Source organism: Bos indicus x Bos taurus, chromosome 3, assembly GCF_003369695.1.
Source record: "Bos indicus x Bos taurus breed Angus x Brahman F1 hybrid chromosome 3, Bos_hybrid_MaternalHap_v2.0, whole genome shotgun sequence".
Taxonomy (NCBI): domain Eukaryota; kingdom Metazoa; phylum Chordata; class Mammalia; order Artiodactyla; family Bovidae; genus Bos; species Bos indicus x Bos taurus.
The window spans coordinates 20,843,342-20,862,875 of record NC_040078.1 but is presented as its reverse complement, the minus strand read 5'-3'; the positions used below and the strand labels follow the sequence as shown (position 1 = coordinate 20,862,875).

Genomic DNA, 19,534 nt, shown 5'->3' with positions numbered 1-19,534 from the left:
GGTCTGATGCCGCCTCCCCCTTTCTCCAGGTGGGTGTACAGCCCTACAATTTCTCTACAGGGGTTAACTGCCGTCTCCCTAGCACTTGCCCAATCTCTCTAAGGGCTCACTCCTCTTTATTTTTATTCCATCCACTGTGGAAACATACAGAAATCACTGGCTCCTACTGGAGAGAGAGGCCCAAAGGACCTAGATCCCTTTTTTGTTCATCATCCTCCACCTTTGGTTAAAGCCTATGTATGAGGGGACCAGGCAACCACAGGAAGGAAAGTGAAAGATTCTCTAGGTCTGCTCTAGAGACAAATCAACAGGCATCCACAGGGAAACTTGACCTCATGGTCTCATATTTTGAATCACTAAATCCAATTTGTTTCAGACACAAAGACAAATACACTGATCAACTTGAATCTTCACACCAGTTTTCAGTTTGCAGGGAGAGGCATAGCTGAAAAAAGTCAAGAGACGGTTGCTGACTCCAGTCTCTGGAGCATGCATGATCACTGGAAAGGAGCCATTCTGTTTCCTGTGGTTTGTGTGCTACCATGTCAGTCTCATGCCCTTCTGTACACTTGAGATGTTTCCTGCAGGCAGTTCTCCAAAATGCCTCTGATTCTTAAAGGTTCCTCTGCTGTGTGTATTAGCATCCAGGGACACCCAGAAGTGCTTCTGTAAAAGCTGACATCAGCTTTTACTTACTGGAGGATATAGGAAGTATGTTTTACCAATTCCCTTCAGAAAGTGCATTGGAAACCAAGTTTAGGCTCCAGATCATGTGCAACAAATTCATTTGGCCACCATCTTGTCAACTAATAATAACTTAATGCATGGGTACATATTCAAGATTTATAATCAGATGTATCTTGGTAAACAAACCTAAGTGGTCTTTTACCACCTATAAAGACAAAAATTCTAGTAATTTTACTTAAATCTTTCAGAATTTAATATCATCAGGACAAATCAAAGTCTTACATGTTTTTAACCCAATGCTTTTTTCAGAATAGCTAAGACTATTTATTGAATATTTAGTATCACATTATTTATAATAATTTTTTTTGTTTTTGAATATATACTCAAATCCAAAATGTACAAAAATCTCCTTCCATCTCAGACTCCAAGCCCTTTGTCTTCGTCTGTTTGTGCTATTATAAAAGAATACCATAGGCTGGGTCACTTGTAGACAGCAGAATTTATTTCTCATAGATCAGGAGGCTGGGAAATCCAAGATCAAGGTGCTTACAGATTGATGGTCGACACCGAAATCAGATTGATTATATTCTTTGCAGCCAAAGATGGAGAAGCTCTATACAGTCAGCAAAAACAAGACCGGGAGCTGACTGTGGCTCGGAACATGAACTCCTTATTGCCAAATTCAGACTGAAATTGAAGAAAGTGGAGAAAACCAATAGATCACTCAGTATGACCTAAATCAAACCCCTTATGATTATACAGTGGAAGTGAGAAATAGATTAAAGGGACTAGATCTGATAGACAGACTGCATGATGAACTATGGATGGAGGTTCATGACATTGTATAGGAGACAGGAATCAAGACCATCCCCAAGAAAAAGAAATGCAAAAAAGCAAAATGGCTGTCTGAGGAGGCCTTACAAATAGCTGTGGAAAGACAAAAAGCGAAAAGCAAAGGAGAAAAGGAAAGATATACCCATTTGAATGCAGAGTTCCAAAGAATAGCAAGGAGAGATGAGAAAGCCTTCCTCAGTGATCAATGCAAAGAAATAGAGGAAAACAATGGAATGGGAAACACTAGAGATTTATTTAAGAAAATTAGAGATATCAAGGAAACATATCATGCAAAGATGGGCTCAATAAAGGACAGAAATGGTAGGGACCTAACAGAAGCAGAAGATATTAAGAAGAGGTGGCAAGAATACACAGAAGAACTGTACAAAAAAGATCTTCACGACCAAGATAATCACGATGGTGTGATCACTCACCTAGAACCAGACATCCTGGAATGTGAAGTGGGCCTTAGAAAGCATCACTACGAACAAAGCTAGTGGAGGTGATGGAATTCCAGTTGAGCTATTTCAAATCCTGAAAGATGACTCTGTGAAAGTGCTGCACTCAATATGCCAGCAAATATGGAAAACTCAGCAGTGGCCACAGGACTGGAAAAGGTAAGTTTTCATTCCAATCCCAAAGAAAGGCAACGCCAAAGAATGCTCAAACTACCGCACAATTGCACTCATCTCACACGCTAGTAAAGTAATGCTTAAAATTCTCCAAGCCAGGTTTCAGCAATATGTGAATCGTGAACTTCCAGATGTTCAAGCTGATTTTAGAAAAGGCAAAGGAACCAGAGATCAAATTGCCAACATCCGCTGGATCATCGAAAAAACAAGAGAGTTTCAGAAAAACATCTATTTCTGCTTTATTGACTAGGCCAAAGCCTTTGACTGTGTGGATCACAATAAACTGTGGAAAATTCTGAAAGAGATGAAAATACCAGACCACCTGACCTGCCTCTTGAGAAACCTGTATGCAGGTCAGGAAGCAACAGTTAGAACTGGACATGGAACAACAGACTGGTTCCAAATAGGAAAAGGAGTACATCAAGGCTATATAGTGTCACCCTGCTTATTTAACTTATATGCAGAGTACATCATGAGAAACGCTGGGCTGGAGGAAGCACAAGCTGGAATCAAGATTGCCAGGAGAAATATTAATAACCTCAGATATGCAGATAACACCACCCTTATGGCAGAAAGTAAAGACGAACTAAACAGTCTCTTGATGAAAGTGAAAGAGGAGATTGAAAAAGTTGGCTTAAAGCTTGACATTCAGAAAACTAAGATCATGGCATCTGATCCCATCACTTCATGGCAGATAGATGGGGAAACAGTGGAAACAGTGGAAACAGTGGAAGACTTTATTTTTCTGGGCTCCAAAATCACTGCAGATGGTGACTGCAACCATGAAATTAAAAGATGCTTACTCTTTTGAAGGAAAGTTATGACCAACCTACACAGCATATTAAAAAGCAGATACATTACTTTGCCAACAAAGGTCCATCTAGTCAAGGCTATGGTTTTTCCAGTAGTCATGTATGGATGTAAGAGTTGGACTACAAAGAAAGCTGAGTGCCGATGAATTGATATTTTTGAACTGTGGTGATGGAGAAGACTCTTGAGCGTCCCCTGGACTGCAAGGAGATCCAACCAGTCCATCCTAAAATACATCAGTCCTGGGTGTTCACTGGAAAGACTGATGTTGAAGCTGAAACTCCAATACTTTGGCCACCTGATGCGAAGAGCTGACTCATTTGAAAAGACTCTGATGCTGGGAAAGATTGAGGGCAGGAGGAGAAGGGGACACAGAGGATGAGATGGTTGGATGCCATCATCAACTCGATGGACACGGGTTTGGGTGGACTCCAGGAGTTGGTGATGGGCAGTACAGTTCATGGGGTTGCAAAGAGTCAGACACGACTAAGTGACTGAACTGAACTGAAGAGCCCAAATCCTGATCTATAGATGACTATCTTCCTTCTGTGTCCTCATATGCAGAGGGGTGAGGGAGCTGTCTGGGGTCTCTTTCATAAGGGCACTAAATAACCACCCATGAGGACTCCACCATCATGACTCAATCACCCCTCACCCCTGGCCTCATACCATCAGTCTAACACCCCTAATACCACCCACGGCCTAATACCACGGCCTAACACCCCTCACCTCCTAATACCATCCATCACGTTAGGAATAAGATTTCAACATATGAATTTGGGAAGAAACATGAACACTCAGTCCATAGCACCTTCTAATGTCCTTTCCAAAGATAATTTCTATTGGTTGTTTTCTGTCATCTCAGAGATTTTTATGCTTTCATAGGCAAATGAAAGAAGGCATTCTTTCTTCTATGTCCCTTTGTAAGCAAATGTTGGCATAATATACACACCATTGCACCTGGCCTTTTTCAAATAACTTATTAGGAGCAGCACTTGCTCCAGAGCTCCTTGGAGGGTCCATCAAAGCCTACACTGCAATCTGATTTCTTCTTCTGCCCGATCCTATGTCCTCATTCTTCCTTTCATAAGGGTTCATCCCTAATAATCATCTTGTTGGTGGCTCAGATGGTAAAGCATCTCTCTACAATGCAGGAGACCCAGGTTCAATCCCTGGGTCGGGAAGATCCCCTAGAGAAGGAAATGGCACCCCACTTCAGTACTATTGCCTGGAAAATCCCCTGGAAGGAGGAAGCCTGGTAGGCTACAGTCCATGGAGTCGCAAAGAGTCGGACACAACTGAGCAACTTCACTTCACTTCACCCCAAACACTGTCTCAGCCTCTGCTTCCAGAAAGTCCAACCTGAGCAGTTTGTAAGTCGCTACAACAATTGTAAAGCCTTTGGAGTCTCATAAGACATTCAAATAACATGTTTAGGGACACACTTCTTGTAACAAAGAACAAAACATTAAAAATAATTGCACCACACCTCCATTTTGGACAGGAGAATAAGCTTGATATTCCTGTGAATGTTCTTGGTTTAACACCTTCTCAAATTGAATTTTTTGAGCTGTCCTATGAAGCAAAAATGTTGTCTCTCCCTCTAGCTGTAAGCAAGAGAATATTTTCTTTTTTTTTTTTTTCTGATTATACTTTTATGAGTTACACAGGCTTGCATTTTAGTCAGGGTTTAGAATTTCACTAGTTAATATTAGACACAAAATGCAAGCCTGGGGACTTCCCTGGTGGAGCAGTGGATAAGAATCCTCCTGCCAATGCAGGGGACATGAGTTCGATCCCTGGTCATGGATTCTACATGCTGCGGAGCATCTAAACCCCAGTGCCACGATTACTGAGCTTGTGCTCTAGAGCCCAGGAGCCGCAACTAATGAGCTAATGGGCTACAACAACCGACACCCGTGCGCCTAGAGCCTGAGCCCTGCAACAAGAAAAGCCACCACAATGAGAAGCTTTTGCACTGTATGGAAGAGTAGCTCCTACTCACCACAATTAGAGAAAGCCCTTGCAAAGCAACGAAGACCTAGTGCAGCCAAAAATAAATTAATTAAAAAGAAATGTAAGCCTACTAATTTTATTTGCAGAATCAAGAAATGGGTCAATATGATTTTCTTCAATACGGGTAAAACAAGCACCGTACGGCATTTTATTTTCTACAGTCACCACCACTCCCTATTGTCATACACATGGATTGCTTCACTCACCAGCATAGGTGTCCTCGAAGGCTGTACGAACTCACAGGGATATATATAAAGATGTCCTAACAGGTACCTTGGCAATGATAGTTTAAGAAACTCATCCCCTAATCATCAATTTCCATATGCACCCTTTCATTACATTTGTGCAGCCTAAGAACATGCCTGCTGTAAATGCTGAAGCTGGTTCATCCTTTTAAAACTCTTCTTTCCCACTCATCCTTCTCCTAGTTTACAAAAGAAAAGCGGGTGAAAGATGGGTAGCTCTCACCCATCCCGAATCATGATACACTACCCCGGGGATTCCAAAGAGACAAAAGAACTATTATACAAACCAGAGGTAATTTTCATCTTTCTCTGTCTTATACTTATGGGAGTTAGGTGCCAAGTCAGATATTCAAAACCACTGTGGGCCCATGTTGAGATGTTTTGAATCCTAGTATACTATAGAGAGGTAGGGCAGATTTCACAACAATTTTTAGTCAAAGACTTTGCTTCCTTGCATTATTATTAAAAAAAAAAAAAAAAGGCTTGGCTCTGCAGCAAAAGTCCTCTGAGAGCAAGACAAAGAAAGTGTAAGTAAGAAATACTTGATAACAACCTTGTGCATGCTTAGTCACTCAGCTGTGTCTGACCCTGCGACCCCATGGACTGTAATCCACTAGGCTCCTCTGTCCACAGAGTTTTCCAGGCAAGAATACTGGAATGGGTTGCCATTTCCTACCCAAGGGGATCTTCCCAAATTCAGAGATGAAACCCAAATCTCTTGCATCTCCTGCACTGGCAGATGAATTCTTTACTACCTGATAACAACAGCAAATTATCTCATGTGGGACAACAAACATGCACAGCCCATACCTAATCTAGTCATCTATGAATTAGGCTGTATGCAAATCTGTAACACGTTGTTTGGGGGTTTAAACAACTCCAAAATCCCAGCACCTTACACCAATAAAGTTTTGTTGTTCATATTTACTCTAGGGTCAGCTGAGAGGGAGGGAGAAGGTCAGTTGTCTGTGCCAGAATGAAAAAGAGTTTTGGAACATCTCAAACCAGGAATTAAATGCTCTAGCCCAGAAGTCACAACCAACACTTCAACTTCCAATGCTTGGGTCAGAACTTTGTGTTACACCCAGCCACAAAGAGGATGTGAAATCCTAAAGTAAGCAAAAACAAGGAGCTGGAAATATTGTGACAACAGCATAAATGCAATCACAGAGTATTTAAGCTATGCCAAAAGCATGCTGGGAAATACCAACTAATTTCAAAAGAGCCATGTCTCCCTGCATCATCTCAGTAAAGGGAAGGGGTTGATCTTCATTCATCATGACTCAGTCTTGTTTCTTAGTTGAACAGGCAGCATGATTTTAAAAACTTGAAAAGTCTTTTACTTCTAACAGATTCAACATTATAGCTTCAAGTAAAACAAGTGTGTAGTGTGTCTTCAGTCGTGTGCAACTCTGCAACCCCATGGATGTAGCCCATCAGGCTCCTCTGTCCATGGGATTCTCCAGGCAAGACTACTGGAGTGGGCTGCCCTGCCCTTCTCCAGGGGACCTTCCCAACCCAGGGATCGAACCCTGGTCTCCTGCATTGCAGATGGATTCTTTACCACTGAGCCATTGGAGAAGTTGAAGGCAAATTGGTATTTTAAACCCTTCTGTGTTCCAGACTCATGTTTAGTACTGATAGGCCTCACTGTGCATCAGGCACACGGATGTGAGATTTCAGTAACAATTTATGGTGACTGGGGCAGGACGTCTGTGCCCAGGGCAGGTTGATCCTGGCCAGGGGCAGCCCCTTCCCAAGTACTCAGCAGCTGCTGGAGTTCATTTTGCTCTGGGGAAATGGAAGGGACTCTCCCTTACAGGCACCAGCTGCCCCAAGGCACAAGGCTGTTTGGAGCAAAGAAACATCCAGAGCTATGGTCCACATTTGGTGTCACCTGGAGTAAGTCACTCAAGCTTGCACAAGCTAGTAATTCTGTCCAATCTATAAGTCAGCCATTTTGGGTCTGTTCTCTTTTGAGAGCTGGGCTACTCTGGAGACCTCTGGTAGTGGAAGTGGAATTTTAGACTCACTTTCTCTAATTATCTGTCTGTGTGACTGCAGCTTCTTTGTTGTTTGTGTTTTTGTGTGTATCATTTTGGGTTGGGCCACTCTGGTTTGTCCTTCTGTGCGTGGGACCACATTTGTTATTTGCATGTTGTATGTTTGTGAATCAGGATTTTCACTGGTTAGTTGAGATGTCTTTGAATAATGGAGCTAGCATGTGATGACATCAGGTACCCTTCCCTATTGAGCTGGGTTTTGCCTGTGGTGGAACATTGGTTGGGATATTCCCTTCGCAATGGGTGGAAGTCTCATTTTTTTGGTGCTAGTGTTTGTTTGGTAAATGGATTTTGCTAATATATGTGGATAACCTGCGGAAAAAAAACATGGAGAAATACTATACTATCACTTTAAACTGAAAAAAAAAAAAACAGACTGTAAAATCTTTACATATAACACACAAACATAATTATGCTAAAATGTGCATAGAAAAATGACAAGAGGGAAATTCTCCACATTTTAATACTGACTTTCTTTGAGTGGTGAATTATTTTGTTTTCTTCTTTCACATTTTCTGCATTTATAATATTTATAATAGAAAAACGACAAATATTGGACTAGGGATCAATCTTGCAGTGACTAACAGCATGGTATGTTTGGAATTGCAAACTTGACATCAGATGCTGGTCTTTTTACTTTAGAAGGGCAGTCATTCCTAAGGCTTAGATCAATTTCCTAAGGAGATCACCATCAGCTTCAGCACTACACTTCAGTGGTTTCCTCCTGACATATCCACATGTTATCCTCAAGATTAAGGATTATCAAAGAAAAGGGGGGAATTGCAACAGAGCAGGATGAGCACAGCCCTTAACACCTAGCATTGCTGTGCCTCATTACTCTGCACCCTGTTACTAGGCAACAGGTCTTGTTCCGCCATTGCTCGGTGCCTCAAGCTCGGGCCCTGCCCACAAGCAACCAGCTGTCAATGAGCAACATATACTTGTCCTGCTAAGCTATTGGTCAGCGCTGAGCTGGGCCCTGCCCACCGGTAACTGTCAATGAGGGACCACTGGGGAAGTGATTCAGTCAAGGGTCTGTGGGGTAGTGGTCATCAGGTAGAGAGTGAGGTAAGAGGCAGATGCAGGCCTTCTCCTGGAGGCCTTCCAGTTTACCCAGCCTTGGACCAGCAGATGAGCTGGAGGGCCCAGGGAGCAAGGCCCCCACTAGCCAAGGCCCAGGACTTGAGAAGCAATGAACCTCTTCCCCATCCCTGTCTCTGTGACCCACTAGCAGTGGCCGTCTGTATGAGTCATAGTCTGTGAGACCTGGTCTCCCCATTTGGATGGCCTGAGGAGACTGAGGGCCACTTGGGTTGGATGCCTGACTCCCTCTGGGATGATAGCTGGGCAGGATATGGGAACCTGGCCCTGAAGGAGCTGCCAACTGAGATCTGACTGCTCTTAGCCAGGACTGGGACCTTGGAAGGTAAAAGTTGTGCCTTGGGACTTTGCCTTTCTCATCAGGACAGAGAATAACATTCATCTGGTAGAGATTTACAGGAACATCATTACCTGACCATGACCTGACCTTGAGAACAAAGGATCTGACACCCAGAAGTCTGCAACAGCTAACCATACCCATCCCTCACCTTTTGATTTTAAAGGGACATGCTGAAAGCTTTCAGTAACTTTGGGTTCTTAGGACATGAGCCACCCATCTGCTTGTATGAATCTGTAATAAACCCTTCTCTGTTCCAGACTCATGTTTAGTATTGATGGGTCTCACTGTGCATGGGGCACATGGATGTGCGATTTCGATCACAGTACTAGATACTGTAAATCCATATTCATTTTCACTCGGTTGCAAATCTGCAATCATTTGTTTCTAACTGGTGTTAGTAGATTCCACTGTAAAACTGCTACACTAACGGTCATTAAAACATTTTTTTTAGCTCCACACTTACTTACTAGAACCGGGCTACCGGAAGGACAGACTAAAGCGGTAGCTCTAGGAATGACGCGGAATCCTCTTCGTGCTCCGACGGTATCCCTCGGAAGACCGCTGGCGCCATCCTGTGATCTCCTGTGCACATTGCGACCTTAGCTCGCCAGAGACTGGGGTCAGGGCTCGGGGATCCGGCGGCGCAGAGGCTGGCAGGGTGCACGCTTTCTGCAACCTCTCCCCAAAGTCCCATGACAAATATTTGCTTCCCCAGAGCCAGCAAATGCAAAAAATTAGCTATGGTCGGGTCGGCGGACAGGGACGGCTTTGTCCCGCTCTTGGGCCCGGCGACGGTGGCGCCAACCCCGGGCCGCCTGTTCCGGTTGCACTCCCGGCCGCCGTCTGGCGCTGGGGTTGCCAGGAGGCGCGGGGCACGCAGGAGTTTGCCGGTGGCCGCGGCCTCGGCTGAAACCTGGTCCGGGGGTCACCGGAAGGGGAGGAGCGCTAGCCATCTGGGCGAGACCTAAAGAAAAAGGCGGCTGGAATCGGCGGCAGCAGCAGGGAGGGAGCAGGTGGAGAGTACGAGGCGGCTGTCCAGTAGAGCACTGATGACTTCCCTGCTGGTTCCGTCACCGTCAAGAGCCAGGAAGGGACCCTCGGCCGGCAGAGTGTGCAGGCTGCTGGGCAGGGAGCCCCCAGGCTGCTCTGAAATACTTTTGGGAACTGTGGAGCTTCTCCCTGAAGGGTCCAAGGCCTGTCTATTCCGGAAGACATTTCCGGGGCTGAGAACGAGGCCCCAGAGGGGACTGATGCAGCTGGCTGGGAGAGAGGAGGAAGGTTGGAGTTTTTTTTCCTTCGCTTTCAGTCTCAGCAGGGACAACACCCAGGGCCAGCTGGATTTACCAAGGCTTCATCTGAGAAGCCCTTGGGCCCTTATCTTATATTCCCCAGGGCTAGACCGAAGCACAGTTATGGAGCTGAACAGGCAACCGGGTGTGGAGAAGAGTTGTTTTTCACCTTCCAGCCTGTAGGAGGGCCCTAAACGCATTTGGGGATCACGGGAGCTTCTGCTCGAGTCCAGGCCCGCTTCAGAACACACGGGAAGTTACTAGTCTGAGAAGGAATCTCTGTACCAAAATATACATACCATTTTAATACTTCTGTATCTAATGTTGCTGACAGTTATGTACTTTTTCTTTCAAACTTAAATTTACTAAAGAATTTTCTTTCAAAGAATCAGATTATGATTTTAATTGTTTTGGGGGAGTGGGGAAGTCTGTTCCATTGATTTCTATCCTAATTTATTTTTTCTGCTTTCCTCGGGTTTTATTATTCCTTTATTAGCTTTTAATAGCTTTAACTCATTGTTTTTAATAGTTCTTATTTTCTCATAAATGCATTTTAAAGCTATGAATTTTCCTCTGACCTCTTCATATAGGTTTTAAAATGTAATGTTCACTTTATTTCTAAGGAGTATATAATTTTTATTTTGATATCTTGCAGTTCAGTTCAGTCGCTCAGTCGTATCCGACTCTTTGTGACCCCACAGACTGCAGCACACCAGGCCTCCCTGTCCATCAGCAACTCCCAGAGTTCACTCAAACTCATATCCATGGAGTCCATGATGCCATCCAGCCATCTCATCCTCTGTCGTCCCCTTCTCCTCCTGCCCCCAATCCCTCCCAGCATCAGACTCTTTTCCAATGAGTCAACTCTTCACATGAGGTGGCCAAAGTACTGGAGTTTCAGCTTTAGCATCATTCCTTCCAAAGAAATCCCAGGGCTGATCTCCTTCAGAATGGACTGGTTGGATCTCCTTGCAGTCCAAGGGACTCTCAAGAGTCTTCTCCAACACCACAGGTCAAAAGCATCAATTCTTCGGTGCTCAGCCTTCTTCACAGTCCACCTCTCACATCCAACATGACCACAGGAAAAACCATAGCCTTGACCAGACGGACGTGCTTTTCCTCAACAGTATAGATCAAGGATAGTATTTTTAGTTATTTCATTGCATTATGATTAGCAAATATATCTTGTATGGCTTCAGTTTTTTCAGCACTTGTTTTCATTTGTCATCTCACACATGGTCAGTTTCTAATCAGTTTTCCATGTGAATTTCAATATAATGTACTCTATTAGATAAAAACGGTGCAGGTATAGTACACTTATGATTGATCTTGTTAACTATGTTCTTCAAATCCTCTATATCTTCAAATAAGTTTTTGTTGATTTACTCTTAATTCCTGAGAAAGATGTATCTATGCTAACATAATTAACACTTGATTGTTGACTTATTTTAAATCTTTGTGTACGCACTCTTGAGGATATACTTGTGTGTGTACCTGTGTTAGATACAAACAATTTTTTTTTACATTGTATAATTTAAAAGCTTTGTCCCCCCCTCCACCCCCCACCCGCCACACACACACAATTAGCAAATGGGTTTCATATTCGACTGGAAGTTTTCTTCCTACAGTCACCTTTCAAGTGCAAACAGTTCTTTTTGTTGTTGTCGTTGCTAAGTCCTGTCTGACTCTTTGCAACCCTGTGAATTGCAGCATGCCAGACTTCTCTACCCTTCACTGTCCCCCAGAATTTGTTCAAACTCTTTTCCATTGAATCAGTGATGCCATCCAACCATTGCATCCTCTGTCGCCCCCTTCTCTTCCTGCCCTCAATCTTTGCCAGCATCAGGGTCTTTTCCAGTGAGTCGGCTCCTCATATCAGGTGGCCAAAGTATCGGAGCCTCACCTTTAGCATCAGTCCTTCCAGGGAATATTCAGGGTTGATTTCCTTTAGGATTGACTGGTTTGATCACTGCTTAATGGATTTCTGCTTTTCGGAATATGAAATATTTAGTACTTTTATAAGTCAACTTTTATACATACACATTTTGTATGTACAGGTGTATTTAAACTTACACTTTTCTAACTTCTAGAATAATAATCTATATCCTCCTCCTGAGTATAACACAAATATTAGTTAGCTTGTTTTATTTCTCTTCATTCTCACCCCCCTACCATGTCAATATCATCTGGAATTTGAAGTCCAGATTTTCTTTTTAATTTTTAGGATCCAGACCAAAAGAATCTATATTTGAAGTCACTAATGGTTTTGAACTCTTGTTTTTTTAAAATAGTAGACAAAATGTGGAGGAGAGACCGTAAATGTAAAAAACTGTGTAATCAGAGTTACCTAAACAAAAATCTTAAAATCCAAACTTAAATCAGTAATCAAAACAGAGGGAGATTTCAATACAAACATGGTGGTAAAGTAAATTAACGCTTCTCGTTGTGACCCAGGATATCACAAACAACATCACCTGTACCTCTAACCTCACAATTGATCCCACATGCAACTCTTTTCAACCCTACACTGTAGCCCTCCGTGCTCTGTCCATGGGATTTTCCAGGCAAGAAGACTGGAGAGTGGGTTGCCCTTTCCTACTCCAGGGGATCTTCCCGATCCAGGGATTGAACCCGCATCTCCTGTATCTCCAGCATTGCAGGCACTGTTAGGGAAGTAGTCTTTTTCAGGCTTCAGAAACAAAGAAAGGAGAGCAGACCTCTGACTTGTCCCTGACTTGCCTGCCTGCACGTACACTGGCTGTTACCAGCCAGCTGGGCAGCATCAGAGATAAAATAGGGAGTGAGTCTTGGAATTCTCCTGAGCTCTGGAGATCCAATCTCCCAGGCCAGAGAGTATCAACACTCACAAGATAAAACATACAGCATTGTGAAAGATTAACGTGACACCAGAGCTGCAGTTTGCTCACAGACAGATGATGTTATCAGTTTGCAGCCTGGGATTATAAGTAGGAACCCCCAAACTGCAATTTTGAAGTCTCACCCGTGGAGTGGACACTGCCTAGGACCTTTTCCCAAATGGGGGTTTCAGATTGCTGCTGTTACACGGGACTTCCCAGTGCTGTTTGAGTCTGGATGTTGGTAAAAACCCAATTTGGTTATGTATCTGCTGTTTTGTTTCTCTTTCCTTTTAATGATTGTTTATTGAAAGTAAGTTAGATAATTCTCTATTAAATATTGAAATTGTGTATGACAATTAGTTTCTTTTGTTAACAAATCCTTTGAACCTGAGATGAAAGTTTAAACTTTGGGCAAAACACAGATTCTTTTACCACTGCACCACTTTGTATCTATCTTTATAGCACATTTCTTTTTAAAATTTTATTACAGGTAATTTGGTATATGTGTTATATTCCTTTGTTAGTTGAGCCTTTTCTGATTCATTTATTTCATCTCTCTCCTATCACTTGATTTCTAATTTCTCAATAAAGACATTCAATAATGAAATTAGATGGATGAATAAACAGCAAGTATTCTAAGCCTTAAAGAAATTTTTCAGAACTTAGACTTAGCAATACATTTTACTGGCACATGGCCCCCTTCTGGTATCTCATATCTTCCTCTTAGAATCTTTTCTTATTCTTGCAGGAATACAATTCCAGAAATTCTTTCAGGGAGGGCTTGAAAAGTCAATCCACACTTAGATGATAGTTTCGTTGGACACAGAAATTTAGTTTCAAAATTATTTTCCCTAGATTTTAAAAACTACCAATTCATTGTCTTCTTATAACTAAAGTTGTCCAAATGAGAAGTCTGACATAACTTGATTTCTATTTCTTTGCAAAGAATTTTCTGTTTCTGCAATTTTCTCCTTAACTCTTGTGTTTTGACATTTTATCACCATGTCTATAGATAAAGATACTTTTAATTCATCTCTGTATACTCTGCATTTAGTGGAAAACTTGCAGTCTGAAGATATAAATTCTGTGAAAGTCTCCTTTTCTTTACTCAGGACCACCATGTATGACACTTGGGTTGCGCATTGCTCTCTACTAACACACTGTACGATGGCATACTCAGAAGATTTTAAGGCTACATTATCCTACACTGTCACTTTGACATCTCTGTGCTACTGTGGGGCCCTGCTACATGGTTATCTGACAACTCAATCTAAAAGACTCAGTCATGCTTGTAATCCATGTACATACTACTATTTTCTCCTGTCAGAAAAAAATAGCCACAGCTGTTTTGCTTTGTTTTGTTTTACTCTTAGAATAGTTGGGACTTTACTGTTTCCCATTATAAATGATTTCCATGCACTAATCCAGAAAAATTTATCTATTATGCCCCTTCCAGCCTAAACAGATTCCACAATCATAAATACCATGAAGTTCCTTTAGCCAAATGAAAAGATTTCTTACTTTTTTTCTCTAGTCTAAGAATTTAAATTCAAATTCTGCCTTGGTTAACTTTACTGCTAATTCTAAAATTGTGTTCTCTAGGCATACTTGTTGTTTCTGAAGAAAATTCATTTAAGAATAATTTCTGTCGCCCAGTTCCTTGATATTAATGTAAAAAAATCATGAAAATAAAAATTCAAACATTTACAAAGACATCACAGGAAAAGGCATCTACAAGACAGCTTGCATAGGCAAAATCATTGTTACTCGATTTTCATGTTGCAGCAGGGAGAAAAGTGAAAAGCCTATTAAACAAGGATATGCTCCCTTGCTGGAAGTAGTCTTATGGTTGATATATATACAAGTTAATCAGTATGACTTTCTTCTGCTCATTATTCTCCATGTTATAATAGGGAGTGTAAGTGGACATGCTAAACTAGATGAAATCTAAATCTCCAGAAAGAAATTCGAGTGGTTTAAGACCCAACCCTAGAGTTGGAAATTTTGTTAAGAACACTGAACAACCTTTGCCCAGGGTTGTGATATGTCTGAACTCTGTTTCACATTCCCTCTTGGACTAGAGTTTTCCTTCCATGCATTTGAAAATGATAATCCCACTAACTGGAAACTAAGTCCTACACAAATCTCCAACATCATTTCGAACAATAACAAAAAATAAAGCTGATAGCTTTAGGTATTTTGTCTTCCCCTGAATGTTAAAAACACTGATTAAAAAAAGAATGATAAGGATTTTCCCCTACCTTCTGGCAATTTAAAATTATTGCCTTTGATCCTGTAAAACAACAGAGAGAAATTGTTCTTTATTTCATTTCACAAATCTGCATCCTCCATTTTTTTTGCCACAGGAATTCCTTCTTCTGGGTACCTTGTGCTACCTCAGTCCCAAGACCAGTTATCATCTTGGTCTGGGTCCTCTGAGGGAAAGTGGTAAAGAACTGCTGCTGCTAAGTCGCTTCAGTCGTGTCCGACTCTGCGACCCCATAGACGGCAGCCCACCAGGCTCCCCCATCCCTGGGATTCTCCAGGCAAGAACATTGGAGTGGGTTGCCATTTCCTTCTCCAATGCATGAAAGTGAAAAGTGAAAGGGAAGTCGCTTAGTCATGTCTGACTCTTAGCGACCCCATGGACTGCAGCCCACCAGGCTCCTCTGTCCACGGGATTTTCCAGGCAAGAGTACTGGAGTGGGGTGCCATTGCCTTTTCCAGTAAAGAACTGCTCAAGCTCAATTAGTTCTCCTATTTTGCTCTCTGTTTCTGGCTTTGACCATTCAAAGCAAAGTTCCTTGGATTGGTTGATAATGATACTCTCTAGATTCTTATGCTGCCGTTTAGTAAAACCACCTGAAATATTTATTGTATAATGAGCTCTCAGTCAAAGAAAAGAAATATTGAGGTTTGGGGACTATCATCTTCTTGTTTGCCACTCCTTGGACTGCAACCGCCCACTCTATTCCAGATATAGCTTGAGCAGATAGGGATAACAGTGGCAGTGGCCACAGGACTGGAACCGGCCACAAGACTGGAAAGGTCCATTTTCATTCCAATCCCAAAGAAAGGCAATGATAAAGGATGCTCAAACTACCCCAACAACCTAGGGTAATTTGACACTAATTACAAGCTAGCAAAGTAATGCTGAAAATTCTCCAAGCCAGGCTCCAACAGACCCAAGAACTTCCAGATGTTCAAGCTGGATTTAGAAAAGGCAGAGGAACCAGAGATTAAATTGCCAACATCCATTGGATCATTGAAAAAGCAAGAGAGTTCCAGAAAAACGTCTACTTCTGCTTTATTGACTATGCCAAAGCCTTTGACTGTGTGGATCACAACAAACTGGAAAATTCTTAAAGAGATGGGAATACCAGATCTCCTGACCTGCCTCCTGAGAAGTCTGTATGCAGGACAAGAAGCAGCAGTTAGAACAGGACATGGAACAACACACTGGTTCCAAATTGGGACAGGAATAGGTCAAGGCTGTATACTGTCACCCTGCTTATTTAATTTCTATGCAAAGTACATCATGTGAAATGCCAGGCTGGATGAAGCACAAGCTGGAAGCAAGATTGCCGGGAGAAATATCAATAACCTCAGATATGCAGAGGATACCAACCTTATGGCAGAAAGAGAAGAGGAACTGAAGAACATCTTGATGAAAGTGAAAAGGACAGTTGAAAAAGTTGGCTTAAAACTTAACATTCAGAAAACTAAGATCATGGCATCCAGTCCCATCATTTCATGGCAAATAGATGGAAAACAATGGAAACAGTGGGAGACTTTATTTTTCTGGGCTCCAAAATCACTGCAGATGGTGACTGCAGCCATGAAATTAAAAGACGCTTGCTCCTTAAAAGCCATGACCAACCTAGAGAGCATATTAAAAAACAGAGACATTACTTTGTCCACAAAGGTCTAGACAAAGCTATGGTTTTTCCAGTAGTCACGTATGGATGTGAGAGTTTGACTGTAAAGAAAGCTGAGCACCGAAGAACTGATGCTTTTGAACTCTGGTGTTGGAGAAGACTCTTGAGAGTCCCTTGGACTGCAAGGACATCCAACCAGTTCATCCTAAAGGAAATCAGTCCTGAATATTCATTGGAAGAACTGATGCTGAAGCTGAAACTCCAATACTTTGGCCACCTGATGTGAAGAACTGACTCATTGGAAAAGACCCTGATGCTGGGAAAGATTGAAGGCAGGAGAAGGGGAGAACAGAGGATGAGATGGTTAAATGGCATCACCAACTCAATGGACATGAGTTTGAGCAAGCTTCAGCAGTTGGTGATGGACAGGGAAGCCTGGTGTGCTGCAGTCCATGGGGTCGCAAAGAGTCAGACACAACTGCACGACTGAACTCAACTGATAGGGATAGAACAGTGACTAAAAGAAAATACCTACATTCATAGGACTTACTCTGAGAAGGTAGCAGGAGAGTCAGACAACATATTGGTCACAAAGCAGCCTAAATTATTGTACCAAATATTTTAAAAAACGATGGCTTATTTAAACAAGATACAGATTTATTCATCTCTCATGTGATAGTCCAGGGCTGGTAGCAACGTTTTGCCATTCTCATCACATGGCTTCCATTTCTGGGCCCAGAGTGGTTGACGTAGTTCCTGCCATCATAACTGCAACCCAGCCAGAGGAGAGGGTAAAAGGGCAGCACATATTTATTCATTTTTAGGGCACAAACTAGAAATAATAGTATCACTTTTATTCATATCTCATTGGCTCAGAACGTTGTCTTATGGACAAACCCAGATGTGAAAAAGCTGGTAAAGTAGCCTTTAATTAAAAGCTATGCACCCATAAAGCAGGGAGTGAAAGTAAGCAGGGAAGAATAGCTTTTATGGGTAATGGTGTCTGATTCAATAATAAATGAGTAAATATATTAATATTCAGATGGTACATGGAAGGAAATTTAGCACGTTTTTTCATCTCTGGAATGCAACTTCCACCTCCTTCCTTGTTTGAAACACTGGAAAAGCAGTACATCAAGCCAAGCTAAAAAAGCTTTATTCTAACCTCATCACTTTGGTCATAAAGACACATTCATCAGCTGAAGGGAAGGTATCAAGTGCAGTACTTTATCTCCTTTTTTAGGATTTTTAAATTTCTAACAGTCATGTTAACTGGGTCAGTAATTATCAAGAGCAATTAAAAAGCATCCAGGTTAAAGGAGCAAGGAAAAAAAAGAAAAAGTAGAGAAAAAAAATCTCATGGGAGCACCTGAATCTACCATCCTTGCATGATTTTCTAGCGTTCTACAGTCTGGGCAATTAGTCAACAAACTTTGAGGAGCTATTTTCTATCAGGCACTGGGATAGCACTTGTGAAAGAAGACAAGTAGTATTTAAAAATGATAGATCCTACCCTCTAGCAGAAAACAAACACATGAAAATGTAAAAGCAATGAAAAAAATTTAAGGACAATAGTACACAGTTCACAAAGCTACACAGTTAATTGTAAATCTACTGTGCAAGGAATAAAGCCTTAAGAGTCAAAAGGAAGAAAACCTCCCCGTGAAATAAAATAGGATGGGGAGGCTTCACAGAGTGAGATCTAAATAAGAGTTTAAAGAACTGGTATAATGATAGGTTTGCATGGTCTAGAGAATGACAGAGTACTTACTACAACTTAGAAGAGTGATACCACAAAAGCAAAAATAAAGAGAAATTTAAGATGCATTCAGTGAAGAAGAACTAAAAAGCCTCTTGATGAAAGTGAAAGAGGAGAGTGAAAAAGTTGGCTTAAAGCTCAACATTCAGAAAACCAAGATCATGGCATCCGGTCCCATCACTTCATGGCAAATAGATGGGGAAACAGTGGAAACAGTGGCTGACTTTATTTTTCTGGGCTCCAAAATCACTGTAGATGATGATTACAGACATGAAATTAAAAGACGCTTACTCCTTGGAAGGAAAGTTATGACCAACCTACACAGCATATTAAAAGCAGACACATTTCCTTGTCAACAAAGGTCCATCTAGTCAAGGCTATGGTTTTTCCAGTGGTCATGTATGGATGTGAGAGTTGGACTATAAAGAAAGCTGAGTGCCAAAGGATTGATGCTTTTGAACTGTGGTGTTGGAGAAGACTCTTGAGAGTCCCTTGGACTGCAAGGAGATCCAACCAGTCCATTCTGAAGGAGATCAGCCCTGGGATTTCTTTGGAAGGAATGATGCTAAAGTTGAAACTCCAGTACTTTGGCCACCTCATGCGAAGAGTTGACTCATTGGAAAAGACTCTGATGCTGGGAGGGATTGGGGGCATGAGAAAAAGGGAACGACAGAGGATGAGATGGCTGGATGGCATCATGGACTCGATGGACATGAGTTTGAGTGAACTCCAGGAGATGGTGATGGACAGGGAGGCCTGGCGTGCTGCAATTCATGGGGTCGCAAAGAGTCAGACACGACTGAGCAACTGAACTGAACTGAAAGGATAGTGAGTAGAATATTTTACCTAAGCTAGAGGACTGGGGGAAACAAGTAATTGAAGAAGGTACCTTTTGGCAAGATGATAGGAGGCCTTTAGTTTCAGGATAAGGAACTGAGGTTTAATCTTTTAGTCATTGGATAAATAATGATGGCTTTTGATTAGGTGAGCCAACTGCCAAGGCTTTAACAACTTCAAAAGAC

At 42.0% G+C, this 19,534-nt stretch overlaps 1 protein-coding gene and 1 long non-coding RNA gene across 3 annotated transcripts in view; one reads left to right on the top strand and one right to left on the bottom strand.

The window, feature by feature from the left end:
- LOC113887744 (myomegalin) overlaps positions 1–9,566 on the bottom strand; it is a 64,358-nt gene extending 54,792 nt beyond the window's left edge. The window contains exon 1 of one of the 2 annotated variants that reach the window (XM_027534955.1): positions 9,192–9,566. The gene's annotated coding sequence lies outside the window, so the exon portion shown is untranslated. The remainder of the gene's footprint in view (positions 1–9,191) is intronic. The other variant, XM_027534982.1, reaches the window with a different exon arrangement.
- Positions 9,567–9,702: 136 nt separating this feature from the next.
- On the top strand, positions 9,703–10,405 carry LOC113887775. Its single transcript, XR_003509822.1, has 2 exons — positions 9,703–10,006; positions 10,121–10,405. It is a non-coding gene; the product is annotated as an uncharacterized LOC113887775 (long non-coding RNA).
- The last annotated feature ends 9,129 nt before the right edge of the window (positions 10,406–19,534 follow it).